General features: G+C 38.9%; 70 non-coding genes across 70 annotated transcripts; 21 read left to right on the top strand and 49 right to left on the bottom strand.

The window, feature by feature from the left end:
• Position 1: 1 nt before the first annotated feature.
• Positions 2-73, bottom strand: Trnam-cau (transfer RNA methionine (anticodon CAU)). Its single transcript has one exon. It is a non-coding gene; the product is annotated as a tRNA-Met (tRNA).
• A 95-nt stretch (positions 74-168) lies between these two features.
• On the top strand, positions 169-240 carry Trnag-ucc (transfer RNA glycine (anticodon UCC)). Its single transcript has one exon. It is a non-coding gene; the product is annotated as a tRNA-Gly (tRNA).
• Positions 241-412: 172 nt separating this feature from the next.
• On the bottom strand, positions 413-484 carry Trnah-gug (transfer RNA histidin (anticodon GUG)). Its single transcript has one exon. It is a non-coding gene; the product is annotated as a tRNA-His (tRNA).
• A 6-nt stretch (positions 485-490) lies between these two features.
• Positions 491-562, bottom strand: Trnam-cau (transfer RNA methionine (anticodon CAU)). Its single transcript has one exon. It is a non-coding gene; the product is annotated as a tRNA-Met (tRNA).
• A 95-nt stretch (positions 563-657) lies between these two features.
• Trnag-ucc (transfer RNA glycine (anticodon UCC)) lies at positions 658-729 on the top strand. The gene has a single exon. It is a non-coding gene; the product is annotated as a tRNA-Gly (tRNA).
• A 220-nt stretch (positions 730-949) lies between these two features.
• On the bottom strand, positions 950-1,021 carry Trnah-gug (transfer RNA histidin (anticodon GUG)). The gene has a single exon. It is a non-coding gene; the product is annotated as a tRNA-His (tRNA).
• A 6-nt stretch (positions 1,022-1,027) lies between these two features.
• Trnam-cau (transfer RNA methionine (anticodon CAU)) lies at positions 1,028-1,099 on the bottom strand. The gene has a single exon. It is a non-coding gene; the product is annotated as a tRNA-Met (tRNA).
• A 332-nt stretch (positions 1,100-1,431) lies between these two features.
• On the bottom strand, positions 1,432-1,503 carry Trnah-gug (transfer RNA histidin (anticodon GUG)). Its single transcript has one exon. It is a non-coding gene; the product is annotated as a tRNA-His (tRNA).
• Positions 1,504-1,509: 6 nt separating this feature from the next.
• On the bottom strand, positions 1,510-1,581 carry Trnam-cau (transfer RNA methionine (anticodon CAU)). The gene has a single exon. It is a non-coding gene; the product is annotated as a tRNA-Met (tRNA).
• Positions 1,582-1,676: 95 nt separating this feature from the next.
• Trnag-ucc (transfer RNA glycine (anticodon UCC)) lies at positions 1,677-1,748 on the top strand. The gene has a single exon. It is a non-coding gene; the product is annotated as a tRNA-Gly (tRNA).
• A 187-nt stretch (positions 1,749-1,935) lies between these two features.
• Trnah-gug (transfer RNA histidin (anticodon GUG)) lies at positions 1,936-2,007 on the bottom strand. Its single transcript has one exon. It is a non-coding gene; the product is annotated as a tRNA-His (tRNA).
• Positions 2,008-2,013: 6 nt separating this feature from the next.
• Trnam-cau (transfer RNA methionine (anticodon CAU)) lies at positions 2,014-2,085 on the bottom strand. The gene has a single exon. It is a non-coding gene; the product is annotated as a tRNA-Met (tRNA).
• A 95-nt stretch (positions 2,086-2,180) lies between these two features.
• On the top strand, positions 2,181-2,252 carry Trnag-ucc (transfer RNA glycine (anticodon UCC)). The gene has a single exon. It is a non-coding gene; the product is annotated as a tRNA-Gly (tRNA).
• A 140-nt stretch (positions 2,253-2,392) lies between these two features.
• On the bottom strand, positions 2,393-2,464 carry Trnah-gug (transfer RNA histidin (anticodon GUG)). The gene has a single exon. It is a non-coding gene; the product is annotated as a tRNA-His (tRNA).
• Positions 2,465-2,470: 6 nt separating this feature from the next.
• Trnam-cau (transfer RNA methionine (anticodon CAU)) lies at positions 2,471-2,542 on the bottom strand. Its single transcript has one exon. It is a non-coding gene; the product is annotated as a tRNA-Met (tRNA).
• Positions 2,543-2,637: 95 nt separating this feature from the next.
• Trnag-ucc (transfer RNA glycine (anticodon UCC)) lies at positions 2,638-2,709 on the top strand. Its single transcript has one exon. It is a non-coding gene; the product is annotated as a tRNA-Gly (tRNA).
• A 171-nt stretch (positions 2,710-2,880) lies between these two features.
• Positions 2,881-2,952, bottom strand: Trnah-gug (transfer RNA histidin (anticodon GUG)). Its single transcript has one exon. It is a non-coding gene; the product is annotated as a tRNA-His (tRNA).
• Positions 2,953-2,958: 6 nt separating this feature from the next.
• On the bottom strand, positions 2,959-3,030 carry Trnam-cau (transfer RNA methionine (anticodon CAU)). The gene has a single exon. It is a non-coding gene; the product is annotated as a tRNA-Met (tRNA).
• Positions 3,031-3,125: 95 nt separating this feature from the next.
• On the top strand, positions 3,126-3,197 carry Trnag-ucc (transfer RNA glycine (anticodon UCC)). The gene has a single exon. It is a non-coding gene; the product is annotated as a tRNA-Gly (tRNA).
• A 164-nt stretch (positions 3,198-3,361) lies between these two features.
• Positions 3,362-3,433, bottom strand: Trnah-gug (transfer RNA histidin (anticodon GUG)). The gene has a single exon. It is a non-coding gene; the product is annotated as a tRNA-His (tRNA).
• Positions 3,434-3,439: 6 nt separating this feature from the next.
• Positions 3,440-3,511, bottom strand: Trnam-cau (transfer RNA methionine (anticodon CAU)). Its single transcript has one exon. It is a non-coding gene; the product is annotated as a tRNA-Met (tRNA).
• Positions 3,512-3,604: 93 nt separating this feature from the next.
• Trnag-ucc (transfer RNA glycine (anticodon UCC)) lies at positions 3,605-3,676 on the top strand. Its single transcript has one exon. It is a non-coding gene; the product is annotated as a tRNA-Gly (tRNA).
• Positions 3,677-3,848: 172 nt separating this feature from the next.
• On the bottom strand, positions 3,849-3,920 carry Trnah-gug (transfer RNA histidin (anticodon GUG)). Its single transcript has one exon. It is a non-coding gene; the product is annotated as a tRNA-His (tRNA).
• A 169-nt stretch (positions 3,921-4,089) lies between these two features.
• Trnag-ucc (transfer RNA glycine (anticodon UCC)) lies at positions 4,090-4,161 on the top strand. The gene has a single exon. It is a non-coding gene; the product is annotated as a tRNA-Gly (tRNA).
• Positions 4,162-4,322: 161 nt separating this feature from the next.
• On the bottom strand, positions 4,323-4,394 carry Trnah-gug (transfer RNA histidin (anticodon GUG)). The gene has a single exon. It is a non-coding gene; the product is annotated as a tRNA-His (tRNA).
• Positions 4,395-4,400: 6 nt separating this feature from the next.
• On the bottom strand, positions 4,401-4,472 carry Trnam-cau (transfer RNA methionine (anticodon CAU)). Its single transcript has one exon. It is a non-coding gene; the product is annotated as a tRNA-Met (tRNA).
• A 94-nt stretch (positions 4,473-4,566) lies between these two features.
• Trnag-ucc (transfer RNA glycine (anticodon UCC)) lies at positions 4,567-4,638 on the top strand. Its single transcript has one exon. It is a non-coding gene; the product is annotated as a tRNA-Gly (tRNA).
• A 168-nt stretch (positions 4,639-4,806) lies between these two features.
• Positions 4,807-4,878, bottom strand: Trnah-gug (transfer RNA histidin (anticodon GUG)). Its single transcript has one exon. It is a non-coding gene; the product is annotated as a tRNA-His (tRNA).
• A 6-nt stretch (positions 4,879-4,884) lies between these two features.
• Trnam-cau (transfer RNA methionine (anticodon CAU)) lies at positions 4,885-4,956 on the bottom strand. The gene has a single exon. It is a non-coding gene; the product is annotated as a tRNA-Met (tRNA).
• Positions 4,957-5,046: 90 nt separating this feature from the next.
• Positions 5,047-5,118, top strand: Trnag-ucc (transfer RNA glycine (anticodon UCC)). The gene has a single exon. It is a non-coding gene; the product is annotated as a tRNA-Gly (tRNA).
• A 162-nt stretch (positions 5,119-5,280) lies between these two features.
• Trnah-gug (transfer RNA histidin (anticodon GUG)) lies at positions 5,281-5,352 on the bottom strand. Its single transcript has one exon. It is a non-coding gene; the product is annotated as a tRNA-His (tRNA).
• Positions 5,353-5,522: 170 nt separating this feature from the next.
• On the top strand, positions 5,523-5,594 carry Trnag-ucc (transfer RNA glycine (anticodon UCC)). Its single transcript has one exon. It is a non-coding gene; the product is annotated as a tRNA-Gly (tRNA).
• A 195-nt stretch (positions 5,595-5,789) lies between these two features.
• Positions 5,790-5,861, bottom strand: Trnah-gug (transfer RNA histidin (anticodon GUG)). Its single transcript has one exon. It is a non-coding gene; the product is annotated as a tRNA-His (tRNA).
• A 6-nt stretch (positions 5,862-5,867) lies between these two features.
• Positions 5,868-5,939, bottom strand: Trnam-cau (transfer RNA methionine (anticodon CAU)). Its single transcript has one exon. It is a non-coding gene; the product is annotated as a tRNA-Met (tRNA).
• A 324-nt stretch (positions 5,940-6,263) lies between these two features.
• Positions 6,264-6,335, bottom strand: Trnah-gug (transfer RNA histidin (anticodon GUG)). Its single transcript has one exon. It is a non-coding gene; the product is annotated as a tRNA-His (tRNA).
• Positions 6,336-6,341: 6 nt separating this feature from the next.
• On the bottom strand, positions 6,342-6,413 carry Trnam-cau (transfer RNA methionine (anticodon CAU)). Its single transcript has one exon. It is a non-coding gene; the product is annotated as a tRNA-Met (tRNA).
• A 326-nt stretch (positions 6,414-6,739) lies between these two features.
• Trnah-gug (transfer RNA histidin (anticodon GUG)) lies at positions 6,740-6,811 on the bottom strand. Its single transcript has one exon. It is a non-coding gene; the product is annotated as a tRNA-His (tRNA).
• A 6-nt stretch (positions 6,812-6,817) lies between these two features.
• Trnam-cau (transfer RNA methionine (anticodon CAU)) lies at positions 6,818-6,889 on the bottom strand. Its single transcript has one exon. It is a non-coding gene; the product is annotated as a tRNA-Met (tRNA).
• A 327-nt stretch (positions 6,890-7,216) lies between these two features.
• Trnah-gug (transfer RNA histidin (anticodon GUG)) lies at positions 7,217-7,288 on the bottom strand. The gene has a single exon. It is a non-coding gene; the product is annotated as a tRNA-His (tRNA).
• A 6-nt stretch (positions 7,289-7,294) lies between these two features.
• Positions 7,295-7,366, bottom strand: Trnam-cau (transfer RNA methionine (anticodon CAU)). Its single transcript has one exon. It is a non-coding gene; the product is annotated as a tRNA-Met (tRNA).
• A 94-nt stretch (positions 7,367-7,460) lies between these two features.
• Positions 7,461-7,532, top strand: Trnag-ucc (transfer RNA glycine (anticodon UCC)). The gene has a single exon. It is a non-coding gene; the product is annotated as a tRNA-Gly (tRNA).
• Positions 7,533-7,695: 163 nt separating this feature from the next.
• Trnah-gug (transfer RNA histidin (anticodon GUG)) lies at positions 7,696-7,767 on the bottom strand. The gene has a single exon. It is a non-coding gene; the product is annotated as a tRNA-His (tRNA).
• A 6-nt stretch (positions 7,768-7,773) lies between these two features.
• On the bottom strand, positions 7,774-7,845 carry Trnam-cau (transfer RNA methionine (anticodon CAU)). The gene has a single exon. It is a non-coding gene; the product is annotated as a tRNA-Met (tRNA).
• A 91-nt stretch (positions 7,846-7,936) lies between these two features.
• Positions 7,937-8,009, top strand: Trnag-ucc (transfer RNA glycine (anticodon UCC)). Its single transcript has one exon. It is a non-coding gene; the product is annotated as a tRNA-Gly (tRNA).
• Positions 8,010-8,182: 173 nt separating this feature from the next.
• Trnah-gug (transfer RNA histidin (anticodon GUG)) lies at positions 8,183-8,254 on the bottom strand. Its single transcript has one exon. It is a non-coding gene; the product is annotated as a tRNA-His (tRNA).
• Positions 8,255-8,260: 6 nt separating this feature from the next.
• On the bottom strand, positions 8,261-8,332 carry Trnam-cau (transfer RNA methionine (anticodon CAU)). The gene has a single exon. It is a non-coding gene; the product is annotated as a tRNA-Met (tRNA).
• Positions 8,333-8,427: 95 nt separating this feature from the next.
• Positions 8,428-8,499, top strand: Trnag-ucc (transfer RNA glycine (anticodon UCC)). The gene has a single exon. It is a non-coding gene; the product is annotated as a tRNA-Gly (tRNA).
• Positions 8,500-8,667: 168 nt separating this feature from the next.
• On the bottom strand, positions 8,668-8,739 carry Trnah-gug (transfer RNA histidin (anticodon GUG)). Its single transcript has one exon. It is a non-coding gene; the product is annotated as a tRNA-His (tRNA).
• A 6-nt stretch (positions 8,740-8,745) lies between these two features.
• Trnam-cau (transfer RNA methionine (anticodon CAU)) lies at positions 8,746-8,817 on the bottom strand. The gene has a single exon. It is a non-coding gene; the product is annotated as a tRNA-Met (tRNA).
• A 94-nt stretch (positions 8,818-8,911) lies between these two features.
• On the top strand, positions 8,912-8,983 carry Trnag-ucc (transfer RNA glycine (anticodon UCC)). Its single transcript has one exon. It is a non-coding gene; the product is annotated as a tRNA-Gly (tRNA).
• Positions 8,984-9,144: 161 nt separating this feature from the next.
• Positions 9,145-9,216, bottom strand: Trnah-gug (transfer RNA histidin (anticodon GUG)). The gene has a single exon. It is a non-coding gene; the product is annotated as a tRNA-His (tRNA).
• A 6-nt stretch (positions 9,217-9,222) lies between these two features.
• Positions 9,223-9,294, bottom strand: Trnam-cau (transfer RNA methionine (anticodon CAU)). Its single transcript has one exon. It is a non-coding gene; the product is annotated as a tRNA-Met (tRNA).
• A 93-nt stretch (positions 9,295-9,387) lies between these two features.
• On the top strand, positions 9,388-9,459 carry Trnag-ucc (transfer RNA glycine (anticodon UCC)). Its single transcript has one exon. It is a non-coding gene; the product is annotated as a tRNA-Gly (tRNA).
• Positions 9,460-9,622: 163 nt separating this feature from the next.
• Trnah-gug (transfer RNA histidin (anticodon GUG)) lies at positions 9,623-9,694 on the bottom strand. The gene has a single exon. It is a non-coding gene; the product is annotated as a tRNA-His (tRNA).
• A 6-nt stretch (positions 9,695-9,700) lies between these two features.
• Trnam-cau (transfer RNA methionine (anticodon CAU)) lies at positions 9,701-9,772 on the bottom strand. Its single transcript has one exon. It is a non-coding gene; the product is annotated as a tRNA-Met (tRNA).
• Positions 9,773-9,867: 95 nt separating this feature from the next.
• On the top strand, positions 9,868-9,939 carry Trnag-ucc (transfer RNA glycine (anticodon UCC)). Its single transcript has one exon. It is a non-coding gene; the product is annotated as a tRNA-Gly (tRNA).
• Positions 9,940-10,108: 169 nt separating this feature from the next.
• On the bottom strand, positions 10,109-10,180 carry Trnah-gug (transfer RNA histidin (anticodon GUG)). The gene has a single exon. It is a non-coding gene; the product is annotated as a tRNA-His (tRNA).
• A 7-nt stretch (positions 10,181-10,187) lies between these two features.
• On the bottom strand, positions 10,188-10,259 carry Trnam-cau (transfer RNA methionine (anticodon CAU)). Its single transcript has one exon. It is a non-coding gene; the product is annotated as a tRNA-Met (tRNA).
• Positions 10,260-10,583: 324 nt separating this feature from the next.
• Positions 10,584-10,655, bottom strand: Trnah-gug (transfer RNA histidin (anticodon GUG)). Its single transcript has one exon. It is a non-coding gene; the product is annotated as a tRNA-His (tRNA).
• Positions 10,656-10,661: 6 nt separating this feature from the next.
• Positions 10,662-10,733, bottom strand: Trnam-cau (transfer RNA methionine (anticodon CAU)). The gene has a single exon. It is a non-coding gene; the product is annotated as a tRNA-Met (tRNA).
• A 95-nt stretch (positions 10,734-10,828) lies between these two features.
• Positions 10,829-10,900, top strand: Trnag-ucc (transfer RNA glycine (anticodon UCC)). The gene has a single exon. It is a non-coding gene; the product is annotated as a tRNA-Gly (tRNA).
• A 161-nt stretch (positions 10,901-11,061) lies between these two features.
• On the bottom strand, positions 11,062-11,133 carry Trnah-gug (transfer RNA histidin (anticodon GUG)). Its single transcript has one exon. It is a non-coding gene; the product is annotated as a tRNA-His (tRNA).
• Positions 11,134-11,139: 6 nt separating this feature from the next.
• Trnam-cau (transfer RNA methionine (anticodon CAU)) lies at positions 11,140-11,211 on the bottom strand. The gene has a single exon. It is a non-coding gene; the product is annotated as a tRNA-Met (tRNA).
• A 95-nt stretch (positions 11,212-11,306) lies between these two features.
• Trnag-ucc (transfer RNA glycine (anticodon UCC)) lies at positions 11,307-11,378 on the top strand. The gene has a single exon. It is a non-coding gene; the product is annotated as a tRNA-Gly (tRNA).
• A 169-nt stretch (positions 11,379-11,547) lies between these two features.
• Trnah-gug (transfer RNA histidin (anticodon GUG)) lies at positions 11,548-11,619 on the bottom strand. Its single transcript has one exon. It is a non-coding gene; the product is annotated as a tRNA-His (tRNA).
• A 6-nt stretch (positions 11,620-11,625) lies between these two features.
• On the bottom strand, positions 11,626-11,697 carry Trnam-cau (transfer RNA methionine (anticodon CAU)). Its single transcript has one exon. It is a non-coding gene; the product is annotated as a tRNA-Met (tRNA).
• A 95-nt stretch (positions 11,698-11,792) lies between these two features.
• Positions 11,793-11,864, top strand: Trnag-ucc (transfer RNA glycine (anticodon UCC)). Its single transcript has one exon. It is a non-coding gene; the product is annotated as a tRNA-Gly (tRNA).
• A 165-nt stretch (positions 11,865-12,029) lies between these two features.
• Positions 12,030-12,101, bottom strand: Trnah-gug (transfer RNA histidin (anticodon GUG)). Its single transcript has one exon. It is a non-coding gene; the product is annotated as a tRNA-His (tRNA).
• Positions 12,102-12,107: 6 nt separating this feature from the next.
• Positions 12,108-12,179, bottom strand: Trnam-cau (transfer RNA methionine (anticodon CAU)). The gene has a single exon. It is a non-coding gene; the product is annotated as a tRNA-Met (tRNA).
• Positions 12,180-12,272: 93 nt separating this feature from the next.
• Positions 12,273-12,344, top strand: Trnag-ucc (transfer RNA glycine (anticodon UCC)). The gene has a single exon. It is a non-coding gene; the product is annotated as a tRNA-Gly (tRNA).
• Positions 12,345-12,500: the final 156 nt, after the last annotated feature.

The raw sequence follows: 12,500 nt of genomic DNA, 5'->3' as shown, positions 1-12,500 counted from the left end.
ATAGCAGAGGATGGTTTCGATCCATCGACCTCTGGGTTATGGGCCCAGCACGCTTCCGCTGCGCCACTCTGCTTGCGCAAACCATAATTGTAATTTCGTGTATTGTTCGACTTTGTTATATAAGAGGTAATTACTAATTGTTGGATTTTACAATCCGGTTCTAACGAAGCGTCGATGGTGTAACGGTTAGCATTGGTGCCTTCCAAGCACTAGTTCCGGGTTCGACTCCCGGTCGACGCAGATTTTTTGATTTTTTTATACTTTTGTTAATTCATTAAAATATAGCTTTTTTTCCATTTCTTATTAATATTTAAGTCGTAAAGGTTTTAAATTTTTTTATTTAAATAACTAAAGTCATTTTAAATTTTTCTAAAATAACAAGAACTTTGTTTTGTGTTGTGTTAGGTACAAATGCTGTGACCAGGATTCGAACCTGGGTTGTCACGGCCACAACGTGAAGTACTGACCACTATACGATCACAGCTTTGCATTGCAGAGGATGGTTTCGATCCATCGACCTCTGGGTTATGGGCCCAGCACGCTTCCGCTGCGCCACTCTGCTTGCGCAACCCATAATTGTAATTTCGTGTATTGTTCGACTTTGTTATATAAGAGGTAATTACTAATTGTTGGATTTTACAATCCGGTTCTAACGAAGCGTCGATGGTGTAACGGTTAGCATTGGTGCCTTCCAAGCACTAGTTCCGGGTTCGACTCCCGGTCGACGCAGATTTTTTGATTTTTTTATACTTTTGTTAATTCATTAAAATATAGCTGTTTTCCATTTCTTATTAATATTTAAGTCGTAAAGGTTTTAATTTTTTTTATTTCTTATTAATATTTAAGTCGTAAAGGTTTTAATTTTTTTTATTTAAATAACTGAAGTCATTTTAATTTTTTTCTAAAATAACAAGAACTTTGTTTTGTGTTGTGTTGTGTTCGGTACAAATGCTGTGACCAGGATTCGAACCTGGGTTGTCACGGCCACAACGTGAAGTACTAACCACTATACGATCACAGCTTTGCATAGCAGAGGATGGTTTCGATCCATCGACCTCTGGGTTATGGGCCCATCACGCTTCCGCTGCGCCACTCTGCTTGCGCAACCCATAATTGTAATTTCGTGTATTGTTCGACTTTGTTATATAAGAGGTAATTACTAATTGTTGGATTTTACAATCCGGTTCTAACGAAGCGTCGATGGTGTAACGGTTAGCATTGGTGCCTTCCAAGCACTAGTTCCGGGTTCTGCTCCCGGTCGACGCAGATTTTTTGATTTTTTTATACTTTTGTTAATTCATTAAAATATAGCTGTTTTCCATTTCTTATTAATATTTAAGTCGTGAAGGTTTTAAAATTCTTTATTCAATTAACTGAAATCGTTTTGAACTTTTCTGAAATATCAAGAACCTTGTTTTGTGTTCGGTAAATTGCTGTGACCAGGATTCGAACCTGGGTTGTCACGGCCACAACGTGAAGTACTAACCACTATACGATCACAGCTTTGCTTAGCAGAGGATGGTTTCGATCCATCGACCTCTGGGTTATGGGCCCAGCACGCTTCCGCTGCGCCACTCTGCTTGCGCAACCCAAAATTGTAATTTTGTGTATTGTTCGACTTTGTTATATAAGAGGTAATTGCTAATTGTTGGATTTTACAATCCGGTTCTAAAGAAGCGTCGATGGTGTAACGGTTAGCATTGGTGCCTTCCAAGCACTAGTTCCGGGTTCGACCCCCGGTCGACGCAGATGTTTTGATTTTTCTATACTTTTGTTACTTCTTTAAATTATAGCTGTTTTCCATTTCTTATTAATATTTAAGTCGTAAAGGTTTTAATTTTTTTTATTTAAATAACTGAAGTCATTTTAAATTTTTTCTAAAATAACAAGAACTTTGTTTTGTGTTGTGTTGTGTTGTGTTGTGTTCGGTAGAAATGCTGTGACCAGGATTCGAACCTGGGTTGTCACGGCCACAACGTGAAGTACTAACCACTATACGATCACAGCTTTGCTTAGCAGAGGATGGTTTCGATCCATCGACCTCTGGGTTATGGGCCCAGCACGCTTCCGCTGCGCCACTCTGCTTGCGCAACCCATAATTGTAATTTCGTGTATTGTTCGACTTTGTTATATAAGAGGTAATTACTAATTGTTGGATTTTACAATCCGGTTCTAACGAAGCGTCGATGGTGTAACGGTTAGCATTGGTGCCTTCCAAGCACTAGTTCCGGGTTCGACTCCCGGTCGACGCAGATGTTTTGATTTTTTTATACTTTTGTTAATTCTTTAAAATATAGCTGTTTTCCAAGGTTTTTTTTTTTTTATTTAAATAACTGAAGTCATTTTGAATTGTTCTAAAATATCAAGAACCTTGTTTTGTGTTCGGTAAAATTGCTGTGACCAGGATTCGAACCTGGGTTGTCACGGCCACAACGTGAAGTACTAACCACTATACGATCACAGCTTTGCTTAGCAGAGGATGGTTTCGATCCATCGACCTCTGGGTTATGGGCCCAGCACGCTTCCGCTGCGCCACTCTGCTTGCGCAACCCAAAATTGTAATTTTGTGTATTGTTCGACTTTGTTATATAAGAGGTAATTACTAATTGTTGGATTTTACAATCCGGTTCTAAAGAAGCGTCGATGGTGTAACGGTTAGCATTGGTGCCTTCCAAGCACTAGTTCCGGGTTCGACTCCCGGTCGACGCAGATGTTTTGATTTTTTTATACTTTTGTTACTTCTTTAAAATATAGCTGTTTTCCATTTCTTATTAATATTTAAGTCGTGAAGGTTTTATTTTTTTTTATTTAAATAACTGAAGTCATTTTGAATTGTTCTAAAATATCAAGAACATTGTTTTGTGTTGTGTTCGGTACAAATGCTGTGACCAGGATTCGAACCTGGGTTGTCACGGCCACAACGTGAAGTACTAACCACTATACGATCACAGCTTTGCATAGCAGAGGATGGTTTCGATCCATCGACCTCTGGGTTATGGGCCCAGCACGCTTCCGCTGCGCCACTCTGCTTGCGCAACCCAAAATTGTAATTTTGTGTATTGTTCGACTTTGTTATATAAGAGGTAATTACTAATTGTTGGATTTTACAATCCGGTTCTAAAGAAGCGTCGATGGTGTAACGGTTAGCATTGGTGCCTTCCAAGCACTAGTTCCGGGTTCGACTCCCGGTCGACGCAGATTTTTTTATTTTTTTATACTTTTGTTAATTCATTAAAATATAGCTGTTTTCCATTTCTTATTAATATTTAAGTCGTGTAGGTTTTATTTTTTTTATTTAAATAACTGAAGTCATTTGAATTTTTCTAAAATATCAAGAACCTTGTTTTGTGTTCGGTAAAATTGCTGTGACCAGGATTCGAACCTGGGTTGTCACGGCCACAACGTGAAGTACTAACCACTATACGATCACAGCTTTGCTTAGCAGAGGATGGTTTCGATCCATCGACCTCTGGGTTATGGGCCCAGCACGCTTCCGCTGCGCCACTCTGCTTGCGCAACCCAAATTGTAATTTGTGTATTGTTCGACTTTGTTATATAAGAGGTAATTACTAATTGTTGGATTTTACAATCCGGTTCTAAAGAAGCGTCGATGGTGTAACGGTTAGCATTGGTGCCTTCCAAGCACTAGTTCCGGGTTCGACTCCCGGTCGACGCAGATGTTTTGATTTTTTATACTTTTGTTACTTCTTTAAAATATAGCTGTTTTCCATTTCTTATTAATATTTAAGTCGTAAAGGTTTTAAATTTTTTTATTTAAATAACTGAAGTCATTTTAAATTTTTTCTAAAATAACAAGAACTTTGTTTTGTTGTTGTGTTCGGTACAAATGCTGTGACCAGGATTCGAACCTGGGTTGTCACGGCCACAACGTGAAGTACTAACCACTATACGATCACAGCTTTGCTTAGCAGAGGATGTTTCGATCCATCGACCTCTGGGTTATGGGCCCAGCACGCTTCCGCTGCGCCACTCTGCTTGCGCAACCCATAATTGTAATTTCGTGTATTGTTCGACTTTGTTATATAAGAGGTAATTACTAATTGGATTTTACAATCCGGTTCTAACGAAGCGTCGATGGTGTAACGGTTAGCATTGGTGCCTTCCAAGCACTAGTTCCGGGTTCGACTCCCGGTCGACGCAGATGTTTTGATTTTTTTATACTTTTGTTACTTCTTTAAAATATAGCTGTTTTCCATTTCTTATTAATATTTAAGTCGTGAAGGTTTTTTTTTATTAAATAACTGAAATCGTTTTGAATTTTCTAAAATAACAAGAACTTTTTGTGTTGTGTTCGGTACAAATGCTGTGACCAGGATTCGAACCTGGGTTGTCACGGCCACAACGTGAAGTACTAACCACTATACGATCACAGCTTTGCATAGCAGAGGATGGTTTCGATCCATCGACCTCTGGGTTATGGGCCCAGCACGCTTCCGCTGCGCCACTCTGCTTGCGCAACCCAAATTGTAATTTTGTGTATTGTTCGACTTTGTTATATAAGAGGTAATTACTAATTGTTGGATTTTACAATCCGGTTCTAACGAAGCGTCGATGGTGTAACGGTTAGCATTGGTGCCTTCCAAGCACTAGTTCCGGGTTCGACTCCCGGTCGACGCAGATTTTTGATTTTTTTATACTTTTGTTAATTCTTTAAAATATAGCTGTTTTCCATTTCTTATTAATATTTAAGTCGTGAAGGTTTTAAAATTTTTATTTAAATAACTTAAATCGTTTTGAACTTTTCTGAAATATCAAGAACCTTGTTTTGTGTTCGGTTGGTGAAATTGCTGTGACCAGGATTCGAACCTGGGTTGTCACGGCCACAACGTGAAGTACTAACCACTATACGATCACAGCTTTGCTTAGCAGAGGATGGTTTCGATCCATCGACCTCTGGGTTATGGGCCCAGCACGCTTCCGCTGCGCCACTCTGCTTGCGCAACCCAATTGTAATTTTGTGTATTGTTCGACTTTGTTATATAAGAGGTAATTACTAATTTGGATTTTACAATCCGGTTCTAAGAAGCGTCGATGGTGTAACGGTTAGCATTGGTGCCTTCCAAGCACTAGTTCCGGGTTCGACTCCCGGTCGACGCAGATTTTTTGATTTTTTTATACTTTTGTTAATTCTTTAAAATATAGCTGTTTTCCATTTCTTATTAATATTTAAGTCGTGAAGGTTTTAAAATTTTTATTAAATAACTTAAATCGTTTTGAATTTTCTAAAATATCAAGAACCTTGTTTTGTGTTCGGTAAATTGCTGTGACCAGGATTCGAACCTGGGTTGTCACGGCCACAACGTGAAGTACTAACCACTATACGATCACAGCTTTGCTTAGCAGAGGATGGTTTCGATCCATCGACCTCTGGGTTATGGGCCCAGCACGCTTCCGCTGCGCCACTCTTTGCGCAACCCAAAATTGTAATTTTGTGTATTGTTCGACTTGTTATATAAGAGGTAATTACTAATTGTTGGATTTTACAATCCGGTTCTAAAGAAGCGTCGATGGTGTAACGGTTAGCATTGGTGCCTTCCAAGCACTAGTTCCGGGTTCGACTCCCGGTCGACGCAGATGTTTTGATTTTTATACTTTTGTTACTTCTTTAAAATATAGCTGTTTTCCATTTCTTATTAATATTTAAGTCGTAAAGGTTTTAAATTTTTTTATTTAAATAACTGAAGTCATTTTAATTTTTTTCTAAAATAACAAGAACTTTGTTTTGTGTTGTGTTGTGTTGTGTTGTGTTGTGTTGTGTTCGGTACAAATGCTGTGACCAGGATTCGAACCTGGGTTGTCACGGCCACAACGTGAAGTACTAACCACTATACGATCACAGCTTTGCTTAGCAGAGGATGGTTTCGATCCATCGACCTCTGGGTTATGGGCCCAGCACGCTTCCGCTGCGCCACTCTGCTTGCGCAACCCAAATTGTAATTTTGTGTATTGTTCGACTTTGTTATATAAGAGGTAATTACTAATTGTTGGATTTTACAATCCGGTTCTAAAGAAGCGTCGATGGTGTAACGGTTAGCATTGGTGCCTTCCAAGCACTAGTTCCGGTTCGACTCCCGGTCGACGCAGATTTTTTGATTTTTTTATACTTTTGTTAATTCTTTAAAATATAGCTGTTTTCCATTTCTTATTAATATTTAAGTCGTGAAGGTTTTAAATTTTATTTAAATAACTGAAATCTTTTGAATTTTCTAAAATATCAAGAACTTGTTTTGTGTTCGGTAAAATGCTGTGACCAGGATTCGAACCTGGGTTGTCACGGCCACAACGTGAAGTACTAACCACTATACGATCACAGCTTTGCATAGCAGAGGATGGTTTCGATCCATCGACCTCTGGGTTATGGGCCCAGCACGCTTCCGCTGCGCCACTCTGCTTGCGCAACCCAAAATTGTAATTTCGTGTATTGTTCGACTTTGTTATATAAGAGGTAATTACTAATTGTTGGATTTTACAATCCGTTTCTAACGAAGCGTCGATGGTAACGGTTAGCATTGGTGCCTTCCAAGCACTAGTTCCGGGTTCGACTCCCGGTCGACGCAGATGTTTTGATTTTTTTATACTTTTGTTATTCTTTAAAATAAGCTGTTTTCCATTTCTTATTAATATTTAAGTCGTAAAGGTTTTAAATTTTTTTATTTAAATAACTGAAGTCATTTTAAATTTTTCTAAAATAACAAGAACTTTGTTTTGTGTTGTGTTGTGCTGTGACCAGGATTCGAACCTGGGTTGTCACGGCCACAACGTGAAGTACTAACCACTATACGATCACAGCTTTGCATAGCAGAGGATGGTTTCGATCCATCGACCTCTGGGTTATGGGCCCAGCACGCTTCCGCTGCGCCACTCTGCTTGCGCAACCATAATTGTAATTTCGTGTATTGTTCGACTTTGTTATATAAGAGGTAATTACTAATTGTTGGATTTACAATCCGTTTCTAACGAAGCGTCGATGGGTAACGGTTAGCATTGGTGCCTTCCAAGCACTAGTTCCGGGTTCGACTCCCGGTCGACGCAGATGTTTTGATTTTTTATACTTTTGTTAATTCTTTAAAATATAGCTGTTTTCCATTTCTTATTAATATTTAAGTCGTGAAGGTTTTAAAATTTTTATTTAAATAACTGAAGTCATTTTGAATTTTTCTAAAATATCAAGAACTTGTTTTGTGTTCGGTACAAATGCTGTGACCAGGATTCGAACCTGGGTTGTCACGGCCACAACGTGAAGTACTAACCACTATACGATCACAGCTTTGCATAGCAGAGGATGGTTTCGATCCATCGACCTCTGGGTTATGGGCCCAGCACGCTTCCGCTGCGCCACTCTGCTTGCGCAACCCAAAATTGTAATTTTGTGTATTGTTCGACTTTGTTATATAAGAGGTAATTACTAATTGTTGGATTTTACAATCCGTTCTAAACAAGCGTCGATGGTGTAACGGTTAGCATTGGTGCCTTCCAAGCACTAGTTCCGGGTTCGACTCCCGGTCGACGCAGATGTTTTGATTTTTTTACTTTTGTTACTTCTTTAAAATATAGCTGTTTTCCATTTCTTATTAATATTTAAGTCGTGAAGGTTTTAATTTTTTTTATTTAAATAACTGAAGTCATTTTGAATTGTTCTAAAATATCAAGAACATTGTTTTGTGTTCGGTAAAATGCTGTGACCAGGATTCGAACCTGGGTTGTCACGGCCACAACGTGAAGTACTAACCACTATACGATCACAGCTTTGCTTAGCAGAGGATGGTTTCGATCCATCGACCTCTGGGTTATGGGCCCAGCACGCTTCCGCTGCGCCACTCTGCTTGCGCAACCCAAATTGTAATTTTGTATTGTTCGACTTTGTTATATAAGAGGTAATTACTAATTGTTGGATTTTACAATCCGTTCTAAAGAAGCGTCGATGGTGTAACGGTTAGCATTGGTGCCTTCCAAGCACTAGTTCCGGGTTCGACTCCCGGGTCGACGCAGATGTTTTGATTTTTTTATACTTTTGTTACTTCTTTAAAATATAGCTGTTTTCCATTTCTTATTAATATTTAAGTCGTAAAGGTTTTAATTTTTTTATTTAAATAACTGAAGTCATTTTGAATTTTTTCTAAAATAACAAGAACTTTGTTTTGTGTTGTTGTGTTCGGTAAAATGCTGTGACCAGGATTCGAACCTGGGTTGTCACGGCCACAACGTGAAGTACTAACCACTATACGATCACAGCTTTGCTTAGCAGAGGATGGTTTCGATCCATCGACCTCTGGGTTATGGGCCCAGCACGCTTCCGCTGCGCCACTCTGCTTGCGCAACCCATAATTGTAATTTCGTGTATTGTTCGACTTTGTTATATAAGAGGTAATTACTAATTGTTGGATTTTACAATCCGGTTCTAACGAAGCGTCGATGGTGTAACGGTTAGCATTGGTGCCTTCCAAGCACTAGTTCCGGGTTCGACTCCCGGTCGACGCAGATGTTTTGATTTTTTTATACTTTTGTTACTTCTTTAAAATATAGCTGTTTTCCATTTCTTATTAATATTTAAGTCGTGAAGGTTTTAATTTTTTTATTTAAATAACTGAAATCGTTTTGAATTTTCTAAAATAACAAGAACTTGTTTTGTGTTGTGTTCGGTACAAATGCTGTGACCAGGATTCGAACCTGGGTTGTCACGGCCACAACGTGAAGTACTAACCACTATACGATCACAGCTTTGCATAGCAGAGGATGGTTTCGATCCATCGACCTCTGGGTTATGGGCCCAGCACGCTTCCGCTGCGCCACTCTGCTTGCGCAACCCAAATTGTAATTTCGTGTATTGTTCGACTTTGTTATATAAGAGGTAATTACTAATTGTTGGATTTTACAATCCGGTTCTAACGAAGCGTCGATGGTGTAACGGTTAGCATTGGTGCCTTCCAAGCACTAGTTCCGGGTTCGACTCCCGGTCGACGCAGATTTTTTGATTTTTTTATACTTTTGTTAATTTTAAAATATAGCTGTTTTCCATTTCTTATTAATATTTAAGTCGTGAAGGTTTTATTTTTTTTATTTAAATAACTGAAGTCATTTTGAATTGTTCTAAAATCAAGAACCTTGTTTTGTGTTCGGTAAAATTGCTGTGACCAGGATTCGAACCTGGGTTGTCACGGCCACAACGTGAAGTACTAACCACTATACGATCACAGCTTTGCTTAGCAGAGGATGGTTTCGATCCATCGACCTCTGGGTTATGGGCCCAGCACGCTTCCGCTGCGCCACTCTGCTTGCGCAACCCAAATTGTAATTTTGTGTATTGTTCGACTTTGTTATATAAGAGGTAATTACTAATTGTTGGATTTTACAATCGGTTCTAAAGAAGCGTCGATGGTGTAACGGTTAGCATTGGTGCCTTCCAAGCACTAGTTCCGGGTTCGACTCCCGGTCGACGCAGATGTTTTGATTTTTTTATACTTTTGTTACTTCTTTAAAATATAGCTGTTTTCCATTTCTTATTAATATTTAAGTCGTGAAGGTTTTAATTTTTTTATTTAAATAACTGAAGTCATTTTGAATTTTCTAAAATAACAAGAACTTGTTTTGTGTTCGGTAAAATTGCTGTGACCAGGATTCGAACCTGGGTTGTCACGGCCACAACGTGAAGTACTAACCACTATACGATCACAGCTTTGCATAGCAGAGGATGGTTTCGATCCATCGACCTCTGGGTTATGGGCCCAGCACGCTTCCGCTGCGCCACTCTGCTTGCGCAACCCATAATTGTAATTTTGTGTATTGTTCGACTTTGTTATATAAGAGGTAATTACTAATTGTTGGATTTTACAATCCGGTTCTAACGAAGCGTCGATGGTGTAACGGTTAGCATTGGTGCCTTCCAAGCACTAGTTCCGGGTTCGACTCCCGGTCGACGCAGATTTTTTGATTTTTTTATACTTTTGTTAATTCTTTAAAATATAGCTTTTTCCATTTCTTATTAATATTTAAGTCGTGAAGGTTTTAAATTTTTTTATTAAATAACTGAAGTCATTTTAAATTTTTCTAATATCAAGAACTTTGTTTTGTTGTGTTGTGTTGGTACAAATGCTGTGACCAGGATTCGAACCTGGGTTGTCACGGCCACAACGTGAAGTACTAACCACTATACGATCACAGCTTTGCATTAGCAGAGGATGGTTTCGATCCATCGACCTCTGGGTTATGGGCCCAGCACGCTTCCGCTGCGCCACTCTGCTTGCGCAACCCATAATTGTAATTTCGTGTATTGTTCGACTTTGTTATATAAGAGGTAATTACTAATTGTTGGATTTTACAATCCGGTTCTAAAGAAGCGTCGATGGTAACGGTTAGCATTGGTGCCTTCCAAGCACTAGTTCCGGGTTCGACTCCCGGTCGACGCAGATTTTTGATTTTTTTATACTTTTGTTACTTCTTTAAAATATAGCTGTTTTCCATTTCTTATTAATATTTAAGTCGTGAAGGTTTTAATTCTTTATTTAAATAACTGAAATCATTTTGAATTTTCTAAATACAAGAACTTGTTTTTGTGTTCGGTAAATTGCTGTGACCAGGATTCGAACCTGGGTTGTCACGGCCACAACGTGAAGTACTAACCACTATACGATCACAGCTTTGCTTAGCAGAGGATGGTTTCGATCCATCGACCTCTGGGTTATGGGCCCAGCACGCTTCCGCTGCGCCACTCTGCTTGCGCAACCCATAATTGTAATTTCGTGTATTGTTCGACTTTGTTATATAAGAGGTAATTACTAATTGTTGGATTTTACAATCCGGTTCTAACGAAGCGTCGATGGTGTAACGGTTAGCATTGGTGCCTTCCAAGCACTAGTTCCGGGTTCGACTCCCGGTCGACGCAGATTTTTGATTTTTTTATACTTTTGTTATTCTTTAAAATATAGCTGTTTTCCATTTCTTATTAATATTTAAGTCGTGAAGGTTTTATTTTTTTATTTAAATAACTGAAGTCATTTTGAATTGTTCTAAATATCAAGAACTTTGTTTTGTGTTCGGTAAAATTGCTGTGACCAGGATTCGAACCTGGGTTGTCACGGCCACAACGTGAAGTACTAACCACTATACGATCACAGCTTTGCTTAGCAGAGGATGGTTTCGATCCATCGACCTCTGGGTTATGGGCCCAGCACGCTTCCGCTGCGCCACTCTGCTTGCGCAACCCAAAATTGTAATTTTGTGTATTGTTCGACTTTGTTATATAAGAGGTAATTACTAATTGTTGGATTTTACAATCCGGTTCTAAAGAAGCGTCGATGGTGTAACGGTTAGCATTGGTGCCTTCCAAGCACTAGTTCCGGGTTCGACTCCCGGTCGACGCAGATGTTTTGATTTTTTGTATACTTTTGTTACTTCTTTAAAATATAGCTGTTTTCCATTTCTTATTAATATTTAAGTCGTGAAGGTTTTAATCTTTATTTAAATAACTGAAGTCATTTTGAATTGTTCTAAAATATCAAGAACATTGTTTTGTGTTGTGTTCGGTACAAATGCTGTGACCAGGATTCGAACCTGGGTTGTCACGGCCACAACGTGAAGTACTAACCACTATACGATCACAGCTTTGCATAGCAGAGGATGGTTTCGATCCATCGACCTCTGGGTTATGGGCCCAGCACGCTTCCGCTGCGCCACTCTGCTTGCGCAACCCATAATTGTAATTTCGTGTATTGTTCGACTTTGTTATATAAGAGGTAATTACTAATTGTTGGATTTTACAATCCGGTTCTAACGAAGCGTCGATGGTGTAACGGTTAGCATTGGTGCCTTCCAAGCACTAGTTCCGGGTTCGACTCCCGGTCGACGCAGATGTTTTGATTTTTTATACTTTTGTTACTTCTTTAAAATATAGCTGTTTTCCATTTCTTATTAATATTTAAGTCGTGAAGGTTTTAATTTTTTTTATTTAAATAACTGAAGTCATTTTGAATTGTTCTAAAATATCAAGAACCTTGTTTTGTGTTCGGTAAAATTGCTGTGACCAGGATTCGAACCTGGGTTGTCACGGCCACAACGTGAAGTACTAACCACTATACGATCACAGCTTTGCTTAGCAGAGGATGGTTTCGATCCATCGACCTCTGGGTTATGGGCCCAGCACGCTTCCGCTGCGCCACTCTGCTTGCGCAACCCAAATTGTAATTTCGTGTTTGTTCGACTTTGTTATATAAGAGGTAATTACTAATTGTTGGATTTTACAATCCGGTTCTAAAGAAGCGTCGATGGTGTAACGGTTAGCATTGGTGCCTTCCAAGCACTAGTTCCGGGTTCGACTCCCGGTCGACGCAGATTTTTTGATTTTTTTATACTTTTGTTACTTCTTTAAAATATAGCTGTTTTCCATTTCTTATTAATATTTAAGTCGTAAAGGTTTTAATTTTTTTATTTAAATAACTGAAGTCATTTTGAATTTTTCTAAAATAACAAGAACTTTGTTTTGTGTT

The sequence above is a fragment of the Ciona robusta genome, chromosome 9, assembly GCF_009617815.1.
Source record: "Ciona robusta chromosome 9, ASM961781v2".
In the NCBI taxonomy this organism is placed as follows: Eukaryota; Metazoa; Chordata; class Ascidiacea; order Phlebobranchia; family Cionidae; genus Ciona; species Ciona robusta.
Note: the sequence above shows the minus strand (reverse complement) of the source record. Positions and strands in the feature narration are given on the sequence as shown.